We start from the raw sequence: 27,094 nt of genomic DNA on the forward strand, positions 1-27,094 counted from the left end.
TTGGTAGGCAAGATCCAATGTGGAAACAGTAAAAAGCGCAAGCCGATAAGACGGTAACATTTTGTTCAATTATCTCATGCTAGATTCTAAAAGCAGATTTTATTTAGTTTTCTATGCCGTTCTCCCATGGGAACTCAGAATAGTTTATGTGAATTTATTCAGGTACTCAAGCACTTTTCCTTGCCTGTCCATCTGATGTCCTAGGGCAATGGGGGATTAAGTGACTTGCCCAGGGTCACAAGGAGCAGTGTGAGTTTGAACCCATAACCTCAGGGTGCAGAGGCTGTAGCTTTAACCACTGCACCACTCTAGAAATCAAAATATACTAAAAGAAAGCCAAGTAAAGGACAATCATGCCATTGTGACATCGCTGATGAGGTTGGCTCTTAGGCATTGGTGGAATGAGGCATTATGATGTCATAATACCAGCTCTGATTATCAGAGGCTGAAAGTTTTCACACTATTTATTTATTCAATTTTCTATACAATTCTCCCAGGGGAGTTCAAAATAGTTTATGTGAATTTATTCAGGTACTCAAGCATTTTTCCTTGCCTGTCCATCTGATGTCCTAGGGCAATGGGGGATTAAGTGACTTGCCCAGGGTCACAAGGAGCAGTGTGAGTTTGAACCCATAACCTCAGGGTGCAGAGGCTGTAGCTTTAACCACTGCACCACTCTAGAAATCAAAATATACTAAAAGAAAGCCAAGTAAAGGACAATCATGCCATTGTGACATCGCTGATGAGGTTGGCTCTTAGGCATTGGTGGAATGAGGCATTATGATGTCATAATACCAGCTCTGATTATCAGAGGCTGAAAGTTTTCACACTATTTATTTATTCAATTTTCTATACAATTCTCCCAGGGGAGCTCAGAATAGTTTATGTGAATTTACTCAGGTACTCAAGCATTTTTCCTTGCCTGTCCATCTGATATACCTGGGGCAAGGGGGGGGGGGGGAGAGGGGGGAAATTAAGTAACTTGCCCAGGGTTACAAGGAGCAGTGTGGGTTTGAACCCATAACCCATAACCTTTAACCACTGTGCCACACTCTTCCCTGACATGGTGGTGTTTCATCATGGGCAATTGTGACGCCGATCTTACTAGTTGATCAAAATTGGACTTTAGGACAAATTGGCATTTTATTATGCCCCTGACACAGTCCTTGGTGAAACTAATCATATGAAAATCATAAACTACATTAACCCTCCCTCCCCCTTCGACTTTACAAAACCGAACCACGGTTTTCAACTCCAGCCACGGCAGCAATAGGTTCGACACTCATAGCTCTGATAGCTGTTACTGCCACGGCCGGCGCTGAAAACTGCGCTACGATTTTGTAAAAGGGGGAGGTGGGGGTTAATGTAGTTTATGATTAGCATATGATTAGCTTCACCAAGGACTGCGTCGGGGGCATTCATCAGCCTATCTGTAATCTGAAATCAGTCAATTGCTGTTCAATATAAATGATTATTATTATATACTGCAATAACCAAAACGCCAGACAGAAAATTTCAGGAATCAAAGCAGCCATTTCCTGTGAGCAATCTGCACGGGGCAGGAGCGTGGGAAGATCACTCCTGCCCCGAAAACCCGCTAGACCACCAGGTAAGGCTTAAAGGGGGGGCTTGCAGGGCTTAAAATAACCCCAAAAATGAAAATAAATTTTTTAATTTGAAACCGCGAATATTCACAAATCCGTAGATACGGAATTCGCGAATATGGAGGGGGAAGTGTATAAACATGTGAAACATCCCAGGACCTCTCTTATATGTGAGTGACATATTAAAACTAAACAGTGATCTTCCTTAGTGGGTACTTAAAGGGTATTAACGTAGAACAAAATATTTTCCAGAGAAAGGAAAATGGTAAAACCAGAGGACATAATTTGAGGTTGAGGGGTGGTAGATTCAGGGGCAATGTTAGGAAATTCTACTTTACGGAGAGGGTGGTGGATGCCTGGAATGCGCTCCCGAGAGAGGTGGTGGAGAGTAAAACTGTGACTGAGTTCAAAGAAGCGTGGGATGAACACAGAGGATCTAGAATCAGAAAATAATATTAAAAATTGAACTAAGGCTAGTACTGGGCAGATTTGCACGGTCTGTATATGGCCGTTTGGGGGAGAATGGGCTGGAGAGGGCTTCAATGGCTGGGAGGGTGTAGATGGGCTGGAGTAAGTCTTAACAGAGATTTCGGCAGTTGGAACCCAAGCACAGTACCGGGTAGAGCTTTGGATTCTCGCCCAGAAATAGCTAAGAAGAAAAAAAAAAAAAATTTAAATTGAATCAGGTTGGGCAGACTGGATGGACCATTCGGGTCTTTATCTGCCGTCATCTACTATGTTACTATGTTACTATGTTAGTGCAAATGATAAATGTAGATTACAGTCTTTGTAGAATCAATTTAAGTATATCATCCTGTGTACAAAAATTAGCTGAAAAACAAAATCACATTCACAGCTATCTTGACGACAAGTGTAGAATAAACGCTGTACTTATCTCACAAATTTTCAGCTGTGTGCTGTATTCAGTTCATCATTGTTGGTGCAGTGCTGAATTATGTTTTAAGTGTGTGTCCTTTACTCTGTCAGGTCTGCTTTTCAAGGATATGGTTTGGAAAATGACACGGGGACAAATGTTTTTCCCATCCCTGCACAAACTCAATTTCCCCATCCCTTCCAACGAGTTTTGTCGCCGCCCCTGTCCCTGTCCCTGCCCCAGAGCTTGCAGGATTGGGGCAGGGACAGGAAAAGAACTCGTGGGGACGGGACGGAAAAATGAATTCCGGCGGGGATGGGGAAAGTTTTGTCATCATGTCGTTCTCTACATGGGAGAACAGTATAAAAAATGGAATAAATAGTGTGAAAAGTTTCAGCCTCTGATAACCAGAGCTGGCATTGTGACATCATAACGCCTCATTCCACCAATAAGAGCCAACCTCATCAGTGATGTCACAATGGCTTCATTGTCCTACACTTGGCTTGCTTTTACTACATTTTGATTTCTAGAGTGGTGCAGTGTAGAGAATGACACGGGGACAAATTTTTCCCCGTCCCCACAGGAACTCAATTTCCTTGACCCGTCCCCGTGAGTTTTGTCGCTGTACCTTAGAACTTAACGGTATTGCGGTATATAAACTGTTATTATTATTATTATTACCTGTCCCATTCCTGTAAGCTCTGCCTTAACTGCACAAGCCTCGAACACTTATGATTTTAAAGTGTTTGGGGCTTGTGCAGATGAGGACGGACCTTAGGCATTGGTGGAATGAGGCATTATGACATCACATTCTAAACTCTAGAATGTTGCTACTTATGATTTTAAAGTGTTTGAGGCTTCTGCAGATGAGGACGGAGCTTAGGCATTGGTGGAATGAGGCATTATGACATCACAATCTGAGCTCTGGAATGTTGCTACTTATGATTTTAAAGTGTTTGGGGCTTGTGCAGATGAGGACGGAGCTTAGGCATTGGTGGAATGAAGCATTATGACATCACAATCTGAGCTCTAGAATGTTGCTACTTATGATTTTAAAGTGTTTGAGGCTTCTGCAGATGAGGACGGAGCTTAGGCATTGGTGGAATGAAGCATTATGACATCACAATCTGAGCTCTGGAATGTTGCTACTTATGATTTTAAAGTGTTTGAGGCTTGTGCAGATGAGGACGGAGCTTAGGCATTGGTGGAATGAGGCATTATGACATCACAATCTGAGCTCTGGAATGTTGCTACTTATGATTTTAAAGTGTTTGGGGCTTGTGCAGATGAGGACGGAGCTTAGGCATTGGTGGAATGAGGCATTATGACATCACAATCTGAGCTCTGGAATGTTGCTACTTATGATTTTAAAGTGTTTGAGGCTTGTGCAGATGAGGACGGAGCTTAGGCATTGGTGGAATGAGGCATTATGACATCACAATCTGAGCTCTAGAATGTTGCTACTTATGATTTTAAAGTGTTTGGGGCTTGTGCAGATGAGGACGGAGCTTAGGCATTGATGGAATGAGGCATTATGACATCACAATTTGAGCTCTAGAATGTTGCTACTTATGATTTTAAAGTGTTTGAGGCTTGTGCAGATGAGGACGGAGCTTAGGCATTGGTGGAATGAGGCATTATGACATCACAATCTGAGCTCTGGAATGTTGCTACTTATGATTTTAAAGTGTTTGAGGCTTGTGCAGATGAGGACGGAGCTTAGGCATTGGTGGAATGAGGCATTATGACATCACAATCTGAGCTCTGGAATGTTGCTACTTATGATTTTAAAGTGTTTGGGGCTTGTGCAGATGAGGACGGAGCTTAGGCATTGGTGGAATGAGGCATTATGACATCACAATCTGAGCTCTGGAATGTTGCTACTTATGATTTTAAAGTGTTTGAGGCTTGTGCAGATGAGGACGGAGCTTAGGCATTGGTGGAATGAGGCATTATGACATCACAATCTGAGCTCTAGAATGTTGCTACTTATGATTTTAAAGTGTTTGGGGCTTGTGCAGATGAGGACGGAGCTTAGGCATTGATGGAATGAGGCATTATGACATCACAATCTGAGCTCTAGAATGTTGCTACTTATGATTTTAAAGTGTTTGAGGCTTGTGCAGATGAGGACGGAGCTTAGGCATTGGTGGAATGAGGCATTATGACATCACATTCTGAGCTCTAGAATGTTGCTACTTATGATTTTAAAGTGTTTGAGGCTTGTGCAGATGAGGAAAGAGCTTGCAGGAATGGGGCAGGGACAGGAAAAGAACTCGTCAGGATGGGATGGGGAAAAATTTGTCCCCGTGCCATTCTCTAATGCGGTTGATCTGTTAAGTAAATTCTATGGTCAATTCAACTTGTACATGCAGCTGTGAAGAAACTGTCCCAGTTAGTTCTGACTCAGTTTTACTACTGTTTAGGTCTGTGTTAATCTGGCATATATTATTTCTTTAAATTTTTTTGATGAAACCAAAGATACTTAATTATAAACTATGAATTTGATGCTACTTTTAAAACTGGTTTCTCAGACTTAACTTGTTCGAAAGCTTTCAATTATTGGAGCATTAGAGCTGGACTCGCAGAAAGTTGCACCAGATCCATCACGGCAGAATGGAGCATAAGATACGACTGCCAAGCCCCTAGTGCTGAAAGGCAGAACAGAAGGCGTCTTCTGTGTATAAAGTCCTTAAGGCTGAAGTTGAGTGCAGAGTGGAGAAAACTCAGGAAACGCTTGTAGGAGTTTTTGGAGCTGGAGATCGGGCTGAGTAGGAGGAGGAATTGTGGGAAAGATCATGGAAAGCTTCAACAATCTGGCTCCCATAAATTCAGTGTTGTTTTTTTTTTTTTAATACTTCTGCCTCATGCTGAACAGTTCTCAGACATCATTCTTTAAATCCAGTTTATTCTGTATAGAAGTCCAAAATCTGGAGTATTAACACATAGAGAATGACACGGGAACAAATTTTTCCCCGTCCCCGTGGGAGCTCATTTTCCTGTCCCTGCCCCATTCCTGCAAGCTCTGTCCTCATCTGCACAAGCCTCAAACGCTTTAAAATCATAAGTGTTCGAGGCTTGAGTGGTTAAGCCAAAGCTTACAGGAATGGGACTGGAGCAGCGACAAAACTCGCAGGGATGGGGTGGGGTAATTAAGTTCCTGTGGGGACGGGGCAAAATTTGTCTCCATGTTATTATTCTCTACACTGCACTACTCTAGAAATCAAATTGTAGTAAAAGTGTAGGACAATGAAGCCATTGTGACATCACTGATGAGATTGGCTCTTATTGGTGGAATTATGATGTCACAGTACTAGCTCTGGTTATCAGAGGCTGAAACTTTTCACACTATTTATTCATAGTCTGTTATTGAGAGGGACATAGGGGAGGCCGCTGCTTGCCCTGGATCAGTAGCATGGAATGTTGTTACTCCTTGGGTTTTGGCCAGGTATTAGGGACCTCGATTGGCCACTGGGAGAACGGGCTATTGGGCTTGATGGACCATTGATCTGGCCCAGTATGGCTATTCTTATGTTCTTACGTGAGCCAAGTATAGGACAATTAAGCCATTGTAATGTCATTGATGAGGTTGGCTCTGAAGCCCTATGGAATGAGGCATTATGACATCACAATTTCTCTGGAATGTTGCTCTGATTGGGGTTCCGGAATCTTGCTATTCTTTGGGTTTTGGCCAGGTACTAGTGTCCTGGATTGGCCACCGTGAGAACGGGCTACTGGGCTTGATGGACCATTGGTCTGGCCCAGTAAGGCTATTCTTATGTTCTTATGTAAAAGGGGCCCTTTGCTAAATCCAAAGTATCCAGTTATTGGAGAAATAAAGCTTGATTCTTTCTTTTCCTTCTTTGTAGCTGGTGGTAAATAATAAGCTTGAGCCAAAGGAAGTACAGACTCTAGTCTAAAGGAATTTTATTTTTATCCAATAGTCATATTTACATCCATCAAAAGCAATCAAATTTCAGGAAACAGAGCCATCTAAAGGAAATACAATAAAACCCATTAATCACTCAAAGCAAGTCAAAATTTTTTTAAACTCAGATTAGTCCACAAGGACCAAGAAAAGGAAAAAAAAAGCCAATAAGCAGAATTCTGTTAAGGAAAGAGGCAACAATGGAACTGATTGAAAGTTGCACAGTAGAGCTGGCCAGTATAAGATTTTGCTTCTTTAATACTTCCAGGGTCACCCTGCACACCTCTCCTTAACTTCCACATTTTTTTTCCAGCTGTTTAGGGTAAAAAATCAAATAAGTATGACTACTTAGTCCTTTAGTTTAAAAGCCCTATTCATGTTTTGGAATTTCTGAAAAACAGCATTTAAACATCCATACTGCAGAGACGTCCAAATTCCGATTCCAGGATATGGGTGTCTAAAACGGCAGTAAGTTCATAGGGCAAGGAGGTGGAAGGTCTTGGTGTGTTTTAGGTGAGACTAGGAAGGGGCCAAAATATGGTCATCCAACTCTGATTTGTTATTTAGACCTGGTATTTGGTACATCTAGATCAGGGATCTCAAAATCCCTCCTTGAGGGCCGCAATCCAGTCAGGTTTTCAGGATTTCCCCAATGCATATGCATGAGATCTATGTGCATGCACTGCTTTCAATTCAGGATTGGGGAAATCCTGAGAACCCGACTGGATTGCGGCCCTCGAGGAGGGACTTTGAGATCCTATTTTGTGTGAACCATGGATATGCTCTTACCAAAATGTCACCAAAGATATCACATTGAGAAATAGCAGCAGTGTCGAGATCCGATCACATTTTGCCAGTTAAATCGAGGTTTAAAACATTAAGCGTGTTTATGGGAAAACAGCGTGCATGTTATGCCTTAGATTGGGGTGTGAAAGTCCCTCCTCGAGGGCCACAATCCAGTCGGGTTTTCAGGATTTCCCCAATGAATATGCATGAGATCTATGGGCTTGCGCTGCTTTCATGGTATACAAATAGATCTCATACATATTCATTGGGGAAATCCTGAAAACCCGACTGGATTGCGGCCCTCAAGGAGGGACTTTGAGATCCCTAATCTAGATTATAAAGTGTCAGCCACTGAGATAAAGAGTAGGGGGAAAGGAGAGGTAGGTTTAGGCAGAAGGATAAGTAGCTCAATCTTGGCCATGATCACTTTTATGTGGCAGTGGGACCTTCAGGCAGTGATGTCGGACAGGCAGGCTGAGACTTGGGTCTGGATTCTTGAAGAGACAAATTAACGCTGGGTTTTACTCAACGGCACTAGAGGATTTTAGCACTGGCTAGCAAGGTAAATTCTATGAGCGTCGGAGCATTTACCTCACATTGCATCTGATAGCTATAGTTTCCCACATGCATCGATTTGCATTTGCTCCTATTAAACGTCATCTGCCATTCTGATGCCCAGTCTTCCAGTCTCACAAGGTCCTCTTGCAATTTTTCACAATCCTCTTGCGATTTAAAAACTCTGATCAGCTTTGTGTCATCAGCAAATTTAATTATCTCACTAGTTATTCCCATCTGTACAGCACTGATAAATTTGTGAAAAAGCAGCCATCCCAGCACAGACCTCTTGGGAACCCCATTATTTATCCTTCTCCAGTGAGAATATTGACCACTCTCTGTTTTCTGTCTTTCAACCAGTTCTTAATCCATAATAGGACATCCCATGACTTTCTAATTTCCTCAGAAGTCTCTCATGAGGTATCTGAAGGATTCTCTTTTAAATCTAATAGCTTCCTTCACCTCGCTCATTAACCATACCAGCTGCCATTTGGTCTTCATTCTTTCTTTTTTTAATAAATGCAATATATCTAGTCTGGGCTTGCAGGGTGGTATGTTTGAATAACATCCACACCTGATGTGAATTTTTGACCTTTGTAGCTGCTCCTCTAAAGTTGTTTTTGTTTTTTACCATTCTCATCATGTTATCATAGTCTTGTTTTTTAAAATTAAATGCTGTTGTATTGGATTTCCTGTGTGAACCTATTCCAGTAATTATATGAAATCTGATCATATTATGATCACCGTTATCAAGCGATCCCCAGCATCATTACCTCCCACACCAATTTCATGGTGCTGTACTAAGAACTTGGTCTAGAATTGCTTCATAAAGCAGTCCTTGATTTCATCAAAGAATTGTATCTCCCTAGCTTGCCCTGATGTTACATTTACCCAGTCAGTATTGGAATAGCTGAAATCACTCATTATTATTGTGTTACCTAGTTTGTTAGCCTCCCAAATTTCTGATAACTTTTCAGCATCTGTCCATTCATCCTTGTCAGGCGGACAATAAAACACTCCTATCACTATCCTTTTCCCTTTTATACATGGAATTTCTACCCATTCAATTCAGGGCCATCCTTATAAGATATAACAGTGGTTTTTAACCTGGGTTCGACCGAACCCCAGGGGTTCGGTGAGTCAGTCTCGCGGGTTCGGCGGAGGTCAAAACACACCTCCGACTCATATAGCGCTTCGGTCACGTTCAATCATCTTCTTGATCACTGTATACCTATGTTTTGAATTTGTAAAAATCATATTTTATTTTTCCAATAAAGAAGGGTTCGGTTAAGAACCACTGAGATATAACATGCATAGGCAAGGCCAGGTGTGCTTGAAAATTCTTTTTAATTAAGCCTGTGGCTCCCAATACAATGGAAAATATTTCTGTATCTTTCTACCATATTTTATAGGTCTCTGACTGCATTTCTGGGATGTAAAGATCTTCTCCCTTGCCACCCACAAAATAATTGGCTTAATGGGGAGATCAGAATGGTCAACCAGGGATGTAAACTGGTACGAAAGATTTTCCCTACTTGCATGTGTATAAGATTTTTGTGTGGGGAGGTTTGCAATTTACAGGAGCTGAATGTGAGGACACAGAAAGTTGATGTCAGTGGAGCCCACTGTGCTTGATGTACAGAGGCCAGAACATTATTTCAGGGCTTGACACCAGGACCAATTCCTTTTAATATCATGATTACAAAAAAAAAAAAAAAAAAAAATATATATATATATATATATATATAACTCTCTCTATATATATATCGTTATTAATAGCAATGGTATAGGACTAAGGAAAGTGCTGTAACAGAGTAGGAACAGAAAAAGATATTACAATTAAAGAGGATTTGTTAAATGAGAAAGTTGGTCAAAAGTTCTGAAAATAGACTTTAAGGTTAAACTATATGAGATTCATATTCAAAAATTATGTCTAAAAGCCTGCCTAAATCGGCACTTGGACAACCTAAAAGACAGGTCATTCAAGTGCCGATAATTGAAATGGGTTTTTAGACATATCTAGAGGCATCTTAGGCCTCTTGACTGCCGCTGTGCGTCCAGAACGAAAAGGGGTGTTTTTCGAGGAGTGGTTAGGGCGGGAGGTGGGCAGGATGTAGGCCAACCAAACTTAGTCATCCTGCAGCGATAATTGAAAGTTTGATGAAAATGCCTAGATGGAACTTATATGCCGTGACTTAGGCGATCTAAAAACAGGTATAAGTGCCAAGAAGATATCCAAAGTGACTAGATAATAGACTCCTACACACTCCCCCAGCATAAAAACTGAAATAAAAATGTACGTACCTGCCTCCAGAACATCAGCATCTGGCATAGGAAAGCCTAGTAGAGCTGCACAGAGGTGGCATAAGTAGTAGGGGGTGGGAGTGGGTGGGTTAGTGAACCATAGAGAGGAGGACCCAGGCCCATAAGCCACTCTAACCACTGCAATCATGGTGGAACATGTGCACCCCCCAAAACCCTACTGTACTACCATATAGGTGTCACCTGCAGCCATAAGGGCTATTGGGGTGGTAGACAGGTGGGTATAGTAAGAACATAAGAAGTTGCCTCCGCTGGGGCAGACCAGAGGTCCATCTCGCCCAGCGGTCCACTCCCGCGGCGGCCCATCAGGCCCACTGCCTGAACAGTGGTCTCTGACTAATTTTATAAATTTCCTCTAATCCTATCCCTATAACCTTACCTCTACTCTTATCTGTACCCCTCTATCCCCATGTAGGTTTTGGGGGTGTTATGGGAGGGCTCACCATGACCTGCAAGGGAGTTGTAGCACCCTTTTTGTGAAGTTCACAGCAGTGCCCTTTAAGGTGCCCCACTACTCTGTTGCCATGTCTGGGTGCAACAAAGGAGTCGTGAGGATGAGATGTCAATAATTCAACCACAGGTGTAAAGTTCAAAGTTCACTTTATTGATAGTAGCACTGCAAGGACTCGAAGACTTGACACTGACAGTGTTTCGGCATCAAGGCCTTTGTCAAGGATCTATTGAGCCGTGACAAGTTAAAACAATAATAAAAATAATATGAAGCACATAATATAAGCTAATAAAATCATAATGGGACAATGTGGCACAGTGGTTAAAGCTACAGCTTCAGCATCTTGGGGTTGTGGGTTCAAACCCATGCTGCTCCTTGTGACCCTGGGCAAGTCACCTAATCCCCCATTGCTCCAGGTACATTAGATAAAATTGTGAGCCTGCAGGGACAGACAGGGAAAAATGCTTGAGTACCTGAATGAATTCATGTAAACCATTCTGAGCTCCCCTGGGAGAACGGTATAGAAAATTGAAAAATAAATTAAATAAATAAATTATTAAAATCACATCAAGTAAAAAAAAATATAAGATAAGAAGATCTAAACAGTAACAAAGCCTCGATTGCTTTGTTGCTCAAGTTAGAATAACTACGTCATAACAAATATAACTAAAATGACTTGCCATTAGTTTTCAAGAACCAATCATATCAAAGAATGATGCTTGTCTGGACGGTTGTATCCTTACACATACTCATACCATTGACAGACTCTTGCGTGTTCGACGTATAAGTACATGCCATCTATTCTAGAGTATACTTATGAAGGGAATTTTTAAAAATACAGTAAAATTCTGGAACCTCTTATGGTACACCCAGAATCTCTTCAGGGCACAGCACCGTGTTGTGGCACATAGTTGGAGAAACACTGCCATATACTGTAGAATCAATGCCTTCAGGATGCAAAAAAAATCCTATAAACCACACACTTAAGAGCCAGACGTGAACCTCTTTAGCATGAAAGAACTCTAAAGATAACCATGTTATCTGGTCATAGAGTAGCTTATCAGTCTAATAAAGCAACTGGAAAGTCTATAAATATGCCTAAGGTGACCGTACGTCCCATTTTCAACGGGACCGTCCTGTTATTGGACCGACCATTCCGTTGTCCCTACCCACCGCTTCAGGACGCCGAAATGTCCTGTTTTCAGGGACAGCATCCCGAAGCTGTGCGCAGGGTCAACGGACCGGCGATCGCTTCCCCTCCCTGCCGCGCTAAAGCCTACCTCCCTCCCTCCAGCGCCGATTCAACTGCCCCCCCCCCCCCGGTCCGCCACAGCCGCTGCTTCTTCACACCCAGAAGCCTTCTTCCCGATGTCAGCCAATCGACCAGAACTTCCTCTAGTAAAATCTCACTAGTAAAATCTCACCCACCCTGAGTTCATTTCTGGAAGTCATACCATTGGAAGATGACTGGGTACAACTGTTGATCCAAATGATCTTAAACTCTGCTGTCAAACCAGCAATTAAAAAAAGTTAGGATTTGATTCTACTGTCTTTTAACATTATTGGCCGTTTACAAGTTTACCCTTTTGGGGAACATTGTTTGAAAAAAAATTAAATTTGCCTAATTGCTGAAGTTCTTTCAGGAAACAGGAGTGATGCATGACTTCCGAGCCAGGCTTTTGCAGGGACCATGTAATGAAACGGTTCCACTTGCAGGCCTGCAGACAGAGGCCACAATTCGCTTCTTGCACACGAGCACTTGTCTGCACGTTTCAATGCCATTGACCATAAATTGCTGCTGTGGCTGCCTGGTGGTAATTGGAGTCACCAAGATTACTTGGAATTGGCTGCACTCCTCCCGTCCCAGTGAATTACTCTGCGGGGCACGAGCGGACTGCTGGGCACGATGGGCCACGGGTCTATACCCAGCAGCGGCAATTCTTATGTTCCCTACTCTTGTTTAATATCTAGCTGAGCCATATTGTGCACGTCGTTAAAATGTGCACGTTCGACATTTGTGTTAGCTGATGATATCTAGCTATGCACAAGAGCAGATACAATATTATAACCCAAGTCACTAGAGTTTTTAATTTTAATGATCGTCTGTTAGCTGATGTGAGACTGGCTGCAGTAGAACAAATAGATTCACCAAAGAGGTTAATCAAAAAAAGCAAAAAGCCATCTATATAGATGACCTGCATATTAAAGTCAACATGAAGGAAAAAGGTAACAACAACCTAAACGACAAATGCTGTAGCCCTTTCAGGACCAAGGGACATATTTGTCCCATAACTTTAAAATCCTATAAATTTTGATTGGGATAGTCTACAGTTCTAAATTTGATATGTACGGATTCCATATGATACTGCCTTTATGTAAACAAACTGGTTCCGACATTCATTCATTAGCGTCGTTGCCAGATTGACGAGAAGATTCACTTGCCACACTGTCCATAAGCCAGAAGTGTGATTTTTTAAATAAAAATAATGATATTTCACAAAAAAAATCAATTTTTTGGCATCTGCAAGCCCTTTTTACCATAAAAATGTCATCAAAACCACAAAAATTGGCCTACGATCCTTATGGTCCTGAAAGGGTTAACCCGTAAAATTAAAACCCTGAAGAAGCCGCATGTTTGCGGCGAAACGGGTTCCCGTCGGATACAGCTTATGGGAACTAAGCAATATATCTTGTGTGACTAAAACACGAGATAAGTGCATTTTTTTTTTGCTTATTGATATGTCTTTGCTGCATTTTGCTTATTTGCACTAGTTTTGCTGCTATTTCTGTGCTTTGCTAATTTGCACAGTTAAAATATTGCTTATTTGCACAGTTAAAATTACTGTTGGGTAGTTGCCGTTTTGCACTTGCAAATTTGCACAGTTTTTTGATAAAGAAAAAATGATAAAAAGAAAAAATTATAAGATAAATTTTGATAAAAGTATACACTAAAGATAGGATAAAAATTTTTGACCATTTTATTAAATTTATAATGAATAGTGAAAAATTAAGATTGATGATGAATTAAGTCACACAATCATCATGAAGGTTTTTTGATCGATGAAAGATAACCACGCCACAATTCCTTATGTGGGCTATAACACTATAATCCGCAGGAGTGGCAATTCTGAGATCTTTTTCCTTCACAGAAATCAATGACTTCGCTCTGGGGATAAAGGAGACATCTCCCCCAAATTTTCGATTTTTGAAACAAATCACAATTTTAACATGATAAAATAAAGCAAAAAAAGTAAATTATGTATTTTGGTCCTCTCAAATTCTGAAAAATCCGGTTTGGTCCCGGCGGACCAGTGACTTCTCTGACAAAAATCAGGTAAAAAATACCTACTTAATCATTTTACCTTTTTTTATTTTATTTTTTCATCATTTTAATCTTAATCATTCATCATTTTGAGACATATTATTGATGTAGTACACATAATCCAACGCGATGGGGACGAAACATCCGGGGCCAAAATGTGTGGGGGCGAAACATCCAGGGGGTGAAATGTGTGGGGGCGAAACTTCCGGGGGCAAAACATACCTGGGGGCGAAATGTGGAGGGCGAAATGTGAGGGGCGAATTGCTAGGGGCGAAATGTTGGGGGTGAAACTTCCGCAAAGCGATAAATCATATGGGGAAATGTACCTACTGATTTCTCACAGGACCAACATAGATTAGAGCATTGGTCTCCAACCCTGTCATGGAGGACCACCAGGCCAGTCGGGTTTTTGGGATAGCCCTAATGAATATGCACGAGAGAGATTTGCATATAATGGAGGTGACAGGCATGCAAATCTGCCTCATGCATATTCATTAGGGCTATCCCAAAAACCCGACTGGCCTGGTGGTCCTCCAGGATAGGGTTGGAGACCACTGGATTAGAGGCTTTGGGTGAAAATTTAGCAATTTTCTGCGGAGTCCAGTAAGCCCGATGCAAAAAGAAATATATCGCCGGAAGGATGGAGGTCGATCTAATCAACTTAAATGTTCTAGTCCACACTTCTTGCCATATTTCATCATATTTATTGCCCTTTTCTATCTGTCTGACCACCTTAAGCTCATCAAAAATGATCAGCCCCAAGTCTCGCTCTCCTTTCAAGCACAGAAATACTTCTCTTATATGGTACTGCCCCCTTGGGTTTTTGGAGCCCAAGTGCATGACCCTCAATTTTTTAGCATTAAATCTTAGTTGCCAATTTCTGGACCATTCTTCCAGTTTAAAGAGGTTTACTTGTACAGTGGTGCCTTGGAATCCGAACTTAATCCGTTCCAGAACCTCGTTTGAATTCCAAAACAATTTTTCCCATTGAAAATAATAGAAACTGGATTAATCAATTCCTTGATCCCACAAACTCAGCAAGATCGGGCACCCCACCGGCATAGACAGCAAGATTGGGCACCTTCCAGGCGGAGACAGCAAGATCGGGCCCCCGCCGGCATAGGCAACAAGATCGGCAACGAAAACTGCAAGCGTTGCTCAGCGCAAAGCTTCCCTCCCAGGCGGAAGCAGGAAGCTGCGTCGGAGGGGAAGCTTTGGGCTGACCAACGCTTGCAGTTCCCGTACGTTCAGATTCCAAAGCAGCGTTCAGATTCAAGGGCAAAAATAGATTTTTTAAAAAGTTCAGATTCCAAGTTGTTCGAGTTCTGGGGCGTTCAGATTCCGAGGTACAACTGTATTAGGTAAGGTCACACATGCATGGTATTTTAATAAAGGTCTGCAGCTTATTTACAATATGTTCATAATGGCAAGGGATGGTTAATAGGAAGAACTTTAATAGCTCGAACCATTCTTTAACTGAGGTGTAATCAGTGGCGTAGCCTGGGGCGGCAGTGCCCCTCCCCACCCTCTTCCCCACCCCCTCACCTCCCCACACTCCTTCCCCACCCCCACCCCTGCCGCCCACACGCCACGACCCTTCTCGCGTAGCTCTGCAAGGTTCCTGGTGTAAGCAGAGACCCCCAAGCCGCTGTCGTGCCAGCATCGGCTGTTCTTCTGATATCACTTCCCAAGCACGGGTCCAGGAAGTGACGTCGTAGGAAGAGCCGATGCTGGCGTAACAGCAGGTTGGGGATTGCTGCTTACTCCAGGAACGTTGCAGAGGCACGGGGGAAGGGAAGCGGCGCACACGCATGGCAGTAGGGGGCGGGAAGAGCGGGGACGGAGAGGAGGACAGGTGCCTGCACACTCGCCAAGATGACTCCCACTCCCCCTTACTACGCCACTGGGTGTAATGACTTATGCAGAGAACATGAGTCTGTACCATTTAAACCTACTTCTTCTTCACTGATGTGCTGACAAGGGGATACTTCTTGAAAGGTTGTCACGGAGAAATTCATTAATTTTCCGCATATACAAGTGGTCTAACATGGCAACCAAAATTCTCTGCTCTAACAACAAAAATAAACACTAGGACAGAGCAAAGGGATATCTTAATTATTTCATTTGTTTTAACTGCTAAATTAATTAGCATAGATTTCCATTTTTTTTTTGAGCTGTTGCCTAAAGGGGGAATATGTTCCTTCTTTAATTTTGCTTAATTATTGCAGATTGAGAGTCTATTGAACTTCTACGTGTCTTTGAATCTGCCCTTTAGAAAGGAAAAATATGCTGAGCCCCCAAATCACGGGAAGAAATGAGAGCATGTGATCATTGGACATTGCGACAAACAAAACAAGGCAAGCGAGATGTCTTGAAGCAACCAACAGTCACATTTATTGATGTAAAAAGTCCCAGTATATTTACTTTGCTGGGCACCAAAGTCAACGTCCCGACGAGTATCCCAGTTTCGGCAATCTGGAATGCCTTCTTCAGGGGATAAACGTGTAAACAAATACCGACGTGCAAATAGAATTAGGTTGGTAGACTTTGGTAGGAAAACAAAACATGTTGGCGTCTCTTGGAACGACACACGCCAAAAGTTTTGCTTAGTGTCGAGCAAAGTAAACATACTGGGACGTTTTATGCTAATAGATGTGACTGTGGGTTGTTATAAGACATCTTGCATGCCTTGGTTTGTTCATTGTTGATAACTGAGGCGAGTTTATTTCCTTTCTTCGTTTGCTTTGCTCATTAGACATTGTGGGCCAGATTCTATAAGATTCTATAAGAATGCTGGTGTAGAAGGACTGAGGTTGAGATAGACACTAAAGAATGACAGTCTCTGGTATCCAGAGCAGATATTGTGATGTCATAATGCCTCATTCCACCAGTGCCTAAGAGCCAATCACATCAGTGATGTCACAATGGCTTCATTATCCTAAATGGTGCCTAAAATGATAGGTGTCTTGAAAAAAAGGTCAATAACGCTTAGGCACCATTTACAGACTCATGCCTTATGGTACCTTAATTTAGGGGCCCTTTTAACTTGCCCCCTCTTCTACGAAACTGCAATAGCAGTTTTTAGCATGGTGAGCCGCGCTGAATGGCCCGCGTTGCTCCCGCCGCTTATAGAGTTCCTATGAGCTTCGGGAGCACCGCGGGCCATTCAGCATTGCTCTCTGCACTACAAACTGCTAACGCAGTTTAATAGAAGAGGGGATTAGTTGCATTAGGTGCTAACATGTGGCATATCGAGGGACATTTTTATTTATTAATTTGCTAATCCTCCCAAAGGAGCCCAGAATCTGAGAACTCTAACCAAGAGCAAAGAATGTATGCTTATTAGGGCATTCCTATGAGCATCAGAGCTAATACCACTATGGCCGGCGATAAAAAAGCCTAACGTAGCTTTGTAAAAGGGGGGAGGGTAGTTAGTGCTTATCACTATCAAAGGCAAATTCATCAGCTTAATCTATTAAGATAAGTACTAACTAAATGAAGAGTTTTCAAACTATTGTAAAACGTTGGGCCAATGAAGAGCTATGGTAAATTTATATTTTTGTTGACACTGCTTTGGAAATTTCACCTCTGACAATCCTGAGGTTGTAAACCTTAATTGGGCATATTCCTTTGCACACTAATAGTAATATTAATGCGTGGCAATTAACACACACACAAAAAAAGTGGACTATCTTACAACTGTGGTTAAAATGGCCTTATTGCATGGGAAAGACCTGCATAAGGGCATACTAAAACCACATTTTGCTGCTTCTTATGAGGGGCCGCTGACAAGTTCTCAGCCCAATCAACAAAGTTGGGGCAGTCTCTGTCAAGGACTATACAGATAGTCCATATTTTTCCAATGGAACGAAAAAAGTAGGAAATCACTGGACTTAAGTGTATAGCCCTTGACAGAGACTGCCCCAACTTTGTTGGTTGGGCTGAGAACTTGTCAGCAGCCCCTCGTAATACCGTTTGTGATGAATTTCTGCACCAGAAGTGTAATTCTCAACAGTTATTTCCAATATTAAATCAGAAGCCTGAGAAATGTTCTCCTCTTTTGCAGGAAAAAGTACCTTCTGTATGAATCAACTAATAAGAGGTAAGGCCAAGGCCAAAGAAGTAGGGATTCCATTTTTAAACCTCTTTGTATGATTTATGGTGCAGACGTGCAAACTTCTAGTGTTTGATTATCTCTCCCTGAAAGAGAAAAAAATTGTAATTCTCAAAATCTAGTAGCAAGGATATTAATACATGGAAGAGTATTTCCTAAAACTTAATGGATGATCTTTTGGGCTAGATTCTGTAAAGGCATCCATAACGTGGACATTCATCAACTTAGGTGTCCAAATAAAGTGGATAATAAGTTCAATTAATTACTTCGACAAGCATTAATTGGAACTTAGCATCCAAATGCTGGACGTGATTCTCTCCTATGGTGGGAGGGGCTTTGGGTGCCTGGGCCAATTCAGCCCTGGGATCCTGTGGGTTGGCAGGGGAGGGGTGGGCCCGCCTCATTTGGACAGAGGTAGGCCTGCTAGCCGGATGGTGTGAGGACCCATCCAGCCAACTTGATGGTAAGCCAAGGGGGGTTTCTGTTGGGGGGGGTCCAGGGAGGTGGGGAGTTGGGATGTTTTGATGGGGGAGTCGGGGGGTCCGGCAGGAGGGGTTGGGTACCCTCCTGCTGGCGATCTTCTTGGGGGCGGGGCCTACCGGCAGGAAGGGTTGAGCACCTTCCTGCTAGCAATTGTGGGTTCTGTGGACAGGATGAGTTGGGCATCCTCCTGACGCAATCGTTGGGGGGGGGAGAGAGAGGAGACTGGCGGCCGTAGCCACGGCCGCTATACTAATCGCTGCAGGAAGATCCCTTGCCACGATTAAGTATAGCAGCTGTGTCTACTTACCATGTAGGCCAGCATTTTGCTAGCCTACATTGTAAGCGTCTCCTGCTCTACTAGGGAGACGCATAGGGCCCCCCAGGTTCACCTAAGGCTACCGTCTAGCCTTAGACAGGCTTGCAGGCCTCCCTAGGCTCCCGGAGGTGCATTCAATATAGGCGGCCTGCCTGGGGAGCATTTTTTTTTTAAACGTGCCTCCCGATTGGCCGATTAGAGAGCTGTAGGATGCCTACAGCTACCTACAATAGGGACACACTTTGCAGAATCGGGGCCTTTATGTCTACACCACTTATATTGAAAATAAAATGTTGGGTTTTTTTAATGGTCAAAAGCTGTCTTTTCTCTTTCATTGTACATACAGTAGGGGGTCTTCTTCGCTGCATTGAATTCTCCAAAATACCCTCCTTTAAGTTAAGAACAGGAATAGAAATATGCATTTGAACATATTATGAAGGCTCTCTGATTTTGTGTGTCGAAAAAAATTCTCAAATGAAAGTCTTTTAAAAGTAACACTTTTGTCAATAAGCAGCCTTTAAGCAATATAGACATGATAACATGAATTACTGTATCACCGGCACTCACCAAAAAAAATAAAAAAAAACACCCATCAGATGAGTATCAAGTGTCGGCAGAAGGCTACGTGGGTGAGTGTTAACTGTGTGAAGAAGCATGAGCAATACTGGCAACAGGAAAAAGCTGAAAGGTCAGAATAGAGAACTGAAGAACACAGACAGGGGTAAACGAAGACAGGGAGACAATAAGTCCTATCCGAGGCAAATCTGTGGAAGCACAGAGACCCTAACCCTAATTCAGAATAGACTCCCATTCTGTTTTGTGCCTCTGGAAAATGTCTTTGTTTAATAAATACGGTCCTATGTAAGAAGGAACCTTGTTTCATCAGGCTCCTGCCAGTGGCTGTAAATGGGAAGGAGGGGGCACATTTTTTTCATTTGGGGGAACTTTCAAAATGATATTTATAGATGCAAATTGCTTTACCCACATTAATAATAATAATAATAATTTTATTTCTTATATACCGCCAAAGCCATAGTAGTTCGAGGCGGTTTACAACGAAGAAGGATTGGACAATCAGCGAAAATGGTACAATGGTACAATCAGAGAAAATAGGTACCAGAGAAAATGGTACAAACAGAGAAAATAGGAACAATCAGCGAAAAAGGTACAATCGGCGAAAATGGTACAATCAGAGAAAATGGTACAAACAGAGAAAAATAGGAACAATCGGCGAAAATGGTACAATCAGAGAAAATAGTACAAACAGAGAAAATAGGAACAATCAGCGAAAATGGTACAAACAGCTAAAATGGTACAAACAGAGAAAAAAAGGTACAATCGGCGAAAAAGGTACAATCAGCGAAAATGGTACAAACAGCTAAAATGGTACAAACAGAGAAAAATAGGAACAATCAGCGAAAATGGTACAATCAGCGAAAATGGTACAATCAGCGAAAATGGTACAATCAGCGAAAATAGGAACAATCAGAGCAAAAAGGTACAGAGAAGAAGGTCAAGACAATCTGAGTAAAGGTTCAATCCAAGAATGTAGATATAACAAAGGGGTACAGTGGATGTAGGCATCAGCTGTTTGGAAAATGTCTACCATGTATAACATCACATAAAAATTTGCTTCTATACCACATAACCGTGAGGATCCATGCAGTTTACAATCAAGAGGAACATATTAATTGCCCAGAAATCTAGCAAAAAGATAAGTTTTTAGATGTTTCCTAAACTATTGATGCATACTAGCATTCAAAATCAGGAAATTCAAGTCTTTGTCCCAGGAGGCTACTTGGTAAGCTAAAAGAAATTTACAAAAAGAAAAATAGAGTATCTAATCATCTTGAACGTTTTACATTAACAAAAGTAATGGAATCCACGAGGTATCCAGGTATGAAACCATCTAACACTTTAAAGCGTATACTGTACAGCGTATACTGTACAACGTACACTTTAAAGTGTATACTGTACATCAAACGCGCATCCACCGGCAGCCAATGCAACTCATGCAAAAAAAAGGTGTGATATGATCAAATTTTTTCAACCCAAAATTCAGTCGAATTGCCGCATTCTGAATGATGCGCAATCTAGAAAGATTTTTTTGAGTACCAGCAAAATGTACGCTGTTACAATAATCCAGTTGACTCAGAATCAGAGATTGTACCAATAGTCTAAATGAAGAGATGTCAAAATATGCTCTTATAATACGCAGTTTCCATAAAGTATGGAAGCCTTTCTGCACCAGGGCATCTACCTGATTTTTCATAGTCAAATTCTGGTCCAAAATTATACCTAAGATCTTAATTGTAGAATGGACTTGGTATGTCACAGCAGGAACAAGCAAATAAAGAAGGGCTGATTCACTAAAAGTATATCAAGTTTCAAGTTTATTCAAAATTTGATATACCACCTTATCATTTATTTCAAGGTGGTTGTACATTTTAAAATAGGGTAAAAACAGATAATATAATTTAACAGAACTTTAACAAAATAAACATACAGGACTGGACAAACGGGTACCAGAGGAAAAAAGGGGAGAACTACAATGATTAAAGAAAAGTAAGCTATAAAGGTATAAACAAAAGGGTGGGGTTAAAAACAACTAAGTCCAATACAAGCGGACTCATAAAAGATAAAAAATTTAAGATAAGAACACTCTTATAGAAGATTAGAAGAAATACTCTGCAGAATAGCACTTGATCGCTCTTCAATGAAAACTCTTGACAAAGTATTCAAAGGCAAGGAAATAACGCTCCAAACGAAGATCAGACTTTTCCACGCATTCATTTTCTCAGTGGTCAATTATGGATGCGAAAGGTGGACACTATGGAAACAAGACAGAAAGAAGATTGACTCGTTTGAGCTTTGGTGCTTTTATGCATGCCGTGGACTGCCAGAATAACAAATAGATTCTGGAAGAGATTGAACCGGCTATATCACTCAAAGCCCAAATGATGAAATTGCAGCTCTCTTATTTTGGTCACACTGTCAGAAGAGAAAGATCATTGAAGGACAACATATTTGGGAAGATTGAAGGAACCAGGCACAGAGGCAACCTGCAATCAAATGATTGGACATGTTGAAAAAAAACCCCATGGGGATGATCCTGGAGGACCTTACTGAACTAACACAAAACTGATATCTTTTTTAGGTCTGTAATTCATCAAGTTGCTAGGACTTGAACACAAGTCGATGGTACCTAACTACTTTATATACTTGAATATAATCCAAGATTTTAGGGCCAAAAAATAGCCCCAAAATGGGGATCTTGGTTTATATTAGGGTCAGCTCCCCCCTCCCCCGACCTGTTGTAGACCTCCACCGGGCCTGCCATAAGACCTGGTGGTCCGGCAGTGGGCTGGGACAGAAGGGATCCTTTCTGCCTCCTGTCCCATCTGACTCTAACAAAACTGATTTTGTCCTTTTCTAAAACTGAGCTGTTCTGTGAGGGAGATTTTTTTTGCCAGTGAAAGTATCAAAAGCAGTTTTGATTTGTACCTTTTGGTTCTATACTGCTACATTAGTCTGAGGCTTTTTCTCCCTCTTTTTGGTGCATGCTGGGTTTGAAGAGGAGGGTACTTCGGTGCCACGATCACAAAATATTTTGAACCATTATATGAACATATATGTTGTGCGTCCTTGTATAATTTGGTTTGCAATATAAACAATTTATATATTTTGTTGAAAAAAAAAATGCTTCTGCACAAATAGGACCGTGTAGGTATTGGATGCAGAAGGTTTTAAAAAAAAAATCTGTAGATTTATCTCCTGATTCAGGAAACTTGGCTCAACTGTGACAAAATTAAAAATACATTTCTGTTCTTCCCTTTACAAATGTTTTTCCTTTATCACCATCCCTTCAGTTAAGCTTAACAATATGGAGAGCACAAAATCTAAGATCCCTGAATCTAAGCTGCTTGTCAATGCAATGTGTTTCAAATGGTTTGTCAAGAATCCGTCTATCCATGCAACTCTTATGTTCTTGCATGTGGGTCTCAAATCTTCTTTTAGTTTCCCCCCCCCCTCTATATACAACAGTTCATAGGATATATGAGGATGTGCTGAAAAGTTCTCAGCCCAACCAAGAACGGAATGATGTGGAGCCATGAAACTTACAAATTATTCCATACTATTCTTGACACTTTCGTTTCAGTGAGGCAAATGCATCTAGTAAATGGCCACAAGTATAGGGAAACCAAGCAATTGTGACATCACCGATGAGGTTGGTCCTTAGGCATTGGTGGAATGAGGCATTATGACATCACAGTACGAAGTGCCACTTAAATGTTCTCAGCCCAACCAAGAACAGAATGATGTGGAGCCATGAAACTTACAAGTTATTCCATACTATTCTTGACACTTTCGTTTCAGTGAGGCAAATTCATCTAGTAAACGGACACAAGTATAGGGAAACCAAACCACTGTGACATCACCGATAAGGTTGGCTCTTAGGCATTATGACATCACAATACGAGGGGCCACTGAAAGTTTCTCAGTCCAACCAAGAACAGAATGATGTGGAGCCATGAAACTTACAAGTTATTCCACAAATTCACTCACTGTGTATCACACTGGTTAAAGCTACATCCTTTTAACCTAATGTTGGTGGTTCAAATCCCCGTCACTCTGATAGAAGAGAAATAAATAAAAGCATTAAACAGATCCAACTCCCAGTATCACAATTATAATGAAAACCATAAATTCGCCATTCTGATAACATCCTAATAATAAAATATTATAACATTAAGGACATTGATTGGACGACTAAATCTTACCTAAAACCTGATTCTCTAAAGGACGCCTGAAAAGTTAGACGTCTAAACAGCGCTGAGCGCTGCTGAACGCAATTCTACAAAGGACGCCTGTCGTGGACGTCTAAATGGCGCCTAACTTTAGACGCGCTTTGCAGAATCAGGGCCATTGTGTCTGAAGTTTCTGTAAACCTCTGATGTCTGCTCACTGAAATACTGCTCTGCTGCTGCAATCACCTCCAAATCACTCAAATTGTCACCCTTTCAAACTCTTTTTAAGGTTTGGAAACAGAAAATAGGTGGAAAAGCAAGATCCGGTGAGTAGGGTGGATGGTCTATGCACCGAAACCCCAACTGCATCAAAACATCCATCGCTTCGTCAGCCTTGTAAGCAGGTGCCTTGCCTTGCAAAGAGAGAACTCCTTGCCGCAGCTTGCCTCTCCTTTTTTTCTTTCAATGCCTCCTTTAATCAACAGAGATTGGCACATTGGATTATATGCCCTTTTTAGAACCAGCAATGCCACATGCCGAAGAACGAAGAATCTAGAGATAAGTGCTATTTTGACTGCAAAAAAAATCTTTGAATATATTCTCATGTTATTTCACGGCAAGCACCTATTAATAAGTTGTTTTTTGATTTGATTTCACTGCTTTATATATTTATCACTTTTCACACACAAAGTATGTGCTTAGGATGGTGTGTGTTAATGGGCTAAAATAGTCCCTGGCAAAGTCTAAGGTTATTGGGCTCACTTAGCTTATAACTACACACTGAGGGCACACACACACAAATATAGATAGATAGATAGATAGATATCCTTTATTGGGTTTTTTGTATTGCTATTCCTTTAATCAGCACAGCAAGTTACAGTAGTATGTTGCATTAACTGTTTGGCCCCATGGAAGATAGTCAATCATTACAACACCTTCCTGAATCCAAAGCACTGTGGCCATGACCTTTCCTGCTGACTTTTTGGTCTTGAATTTCCTCTGCCATGGAGAGCCTGAGTGCCACCATTGCATAGACTGTTGTTTTGTCTCAGGATCATCAACGATAACTAGTCGTTCCAAAAAAGTTGGCACCAGCTTGCTGAAAATGCTGTAAAATCAACTTGGAAGTGTCCACTCAATGTCGTTTCTCATCAGCATTCAAATATTTGGGCACCCGCTTGGCTGACAGCTTCTGAATACCCAGCTGCTCGTGAATTATACACCCAACACTTTCCCTGGATATCTGTAGTGTGTCAGCAATTGTTTTAACTGATATTTGCTGATCTGCCAAAATCAGGTCATGGACATAATCAACAATTTCAAGAGTTTACACCATTTGAGGCCTTCCAGACCTAGCTGCATCTTCAGTCTCAAAATCTCTTTGCTGAAAGTTTGCACATCACTTCTTTCTCACTGACTTTGACTCTTGGCTCTCCTTTTTCAAACCCTCATCTCCTTCCCTCATCCTTGGTGACTTCAACATCCTTGCTGACCCCTCTGACTCCTACACTTCCAGGTTTCTTGCTCTAACATCCTCATTCAATCTCTAGCTATGCTTCACCACCCCTATGCACTAGAATGGCCACTGTCATGACCTTGTCATCTCCTCCAACTGCTCTACCACTAAGTTCTGCACCTAAGCTGTTAACATTCACAACTTATCACCCTCCTCCCCCCCCTCCCTTGACCTGACCAATCACTAACTACAATATACGTTTAGGAACATTCAGGCTATTGAACCTGACACTCTTTCCATCACTGAAGTAAATATATCATCCACATAAATACATCTAGGACCGGAACCTCTAGAAACATATGGACCCTACATGGTCCGTGTTTTGACACAATTGTCTTCTTCAGGGGTCCTATAGAAAAGATGTATGTAAGAATTACTAGAGAATGTGTGTTTTAATCTATACTGTGTGACAATAAAAATTATTGAGAAAAGATGTGAATGAGTAGTGCATTTATATATTTTAATAAAATGATAAAATGATGACTGGTGCTATATCGTGAATGAAGTGAATAAGAGATAAAGAATAGATGTTTTATTTTTATTTTTCATTTTTAAATCATAACACGATACTCATTTCACATAGTTCATTTTTAACCCGCATGCGTTTATTATTATTATTAAATTATTATTATTTTTATTTCTATTGGATACTCATGATGGGTCTACTAGATGTTTTACGCTTTAAAGTCGGCCTCCGAATATAGGTCTTTTTAAATATTGTGTATTGCCATGTGACTTTAGCGGTCTCCTTCGCTTTCAGTCTTTTTGTATAGGTTTTTATTTTAGGTCTTTTTTAATGATATCATTATGTGACTCCAGCGGTCCCCTTTACATTAGCTGTATTTTGTCACTTCTTTTAATAAATCAAATCACCACTTCATTACGTATTTCTTTTATCCACAGTTTTAATCCACAAGTCCATTCTTAGGACCAACATGGTATGCTACGCCCTTACACCCTCATCTTTCATTCTTCACATTTTTTTTATGTTGTTTATCACTAAAAGATTCTCATGTATGCAGATGCACATTAGTAGTTTGGTGATTCTAGGAGGTATTAGGTTAAATTGCTTTTTGCATCTATTCTTTATCTCTTATTCACTTCATTCACGATATAGCACCAGTCATCATTTTATTAAAATATATAAATGCACCACTCATTCATATCTTTTCTCAATAATTTTTATTGTCACACTCTGGAACCAGCTCCCCTCTCAACTCAGACTACAGAACTCACTAATGACATTCCGGAAAATGGTAAAGACCCTCCTCTTCAACTAAAGGTCACCCTCAGTCTGCACCCAACCCCCTTAAACTCCACCTCTACCCTTCTTTCTCCATTCTAATCTTCTGCCTAAATTTCTGTATAGTCCACTCTCAGCCTATACTCAAATAACTTGTATCTAAACTAAACTATTTATATTTAAACTACTGTTCTTAATTTGCTGTATAGTCCCTATATCTAAACTGCTGCACAGTCTTGTATGTCCAAGTATTTAAATCTACTGTATAATCTTGTATGTCCAATTCACTCCATTGTGAATGTTTACTTGTAAACTGTTCTGAGCTACTGGGAGGACAGGATAAAAATCTAAATAAATAAATAGATTAAAACACACATTCTTCAGTAATTCTCACACACATCTTTTCTATAGGACCCCTGAAGAAAACAATTGCATCGAAACAAGGATCATGTAGGGTCCATATGTTTCTAGAGGTTCCGGCACTAGATGTACTTATGTGGATGATATATTTACTTCAATAAAGCTATCAACTTGGACATCATTTCTCCACAAGTTCTTTGTTTTCTGTCTGTGACATTTTGTGGAGTGGACAGGATTAATTCTTTCTGTTTTGAGAGACTCTTTCCACCATTGTCTCATCCCTCCCTTCAACTCTTATATCGTACAAGTCTGTCACTGAAGCTGCCTTCTCCTACAACACCATTCTCTCCTGTGCTGTAGATACCTTCACTCCTCCCATTTCACATCCTGTAAGACGCACCAAACCCCAGCCTTGGCTGACCTCCAACATCTGCTACCTGCAATTTGCTGAATGTTTTTGTCTTAAAAACCA

This window comes from Geotrypetes seraphini, chromosome 1, assembly GCF_902459505.1.
Source record: "Geotrypetes seraphini chromosome 1, aGeoSer1.1, whole genome shotgun sequence".
Lineage (NCBI taxonomy): Eukaryota > Metazoa > Chordata > Amphibia > Gymnophiona > Dermophiidae > Geotrypetes > Geotrypetes seraphini.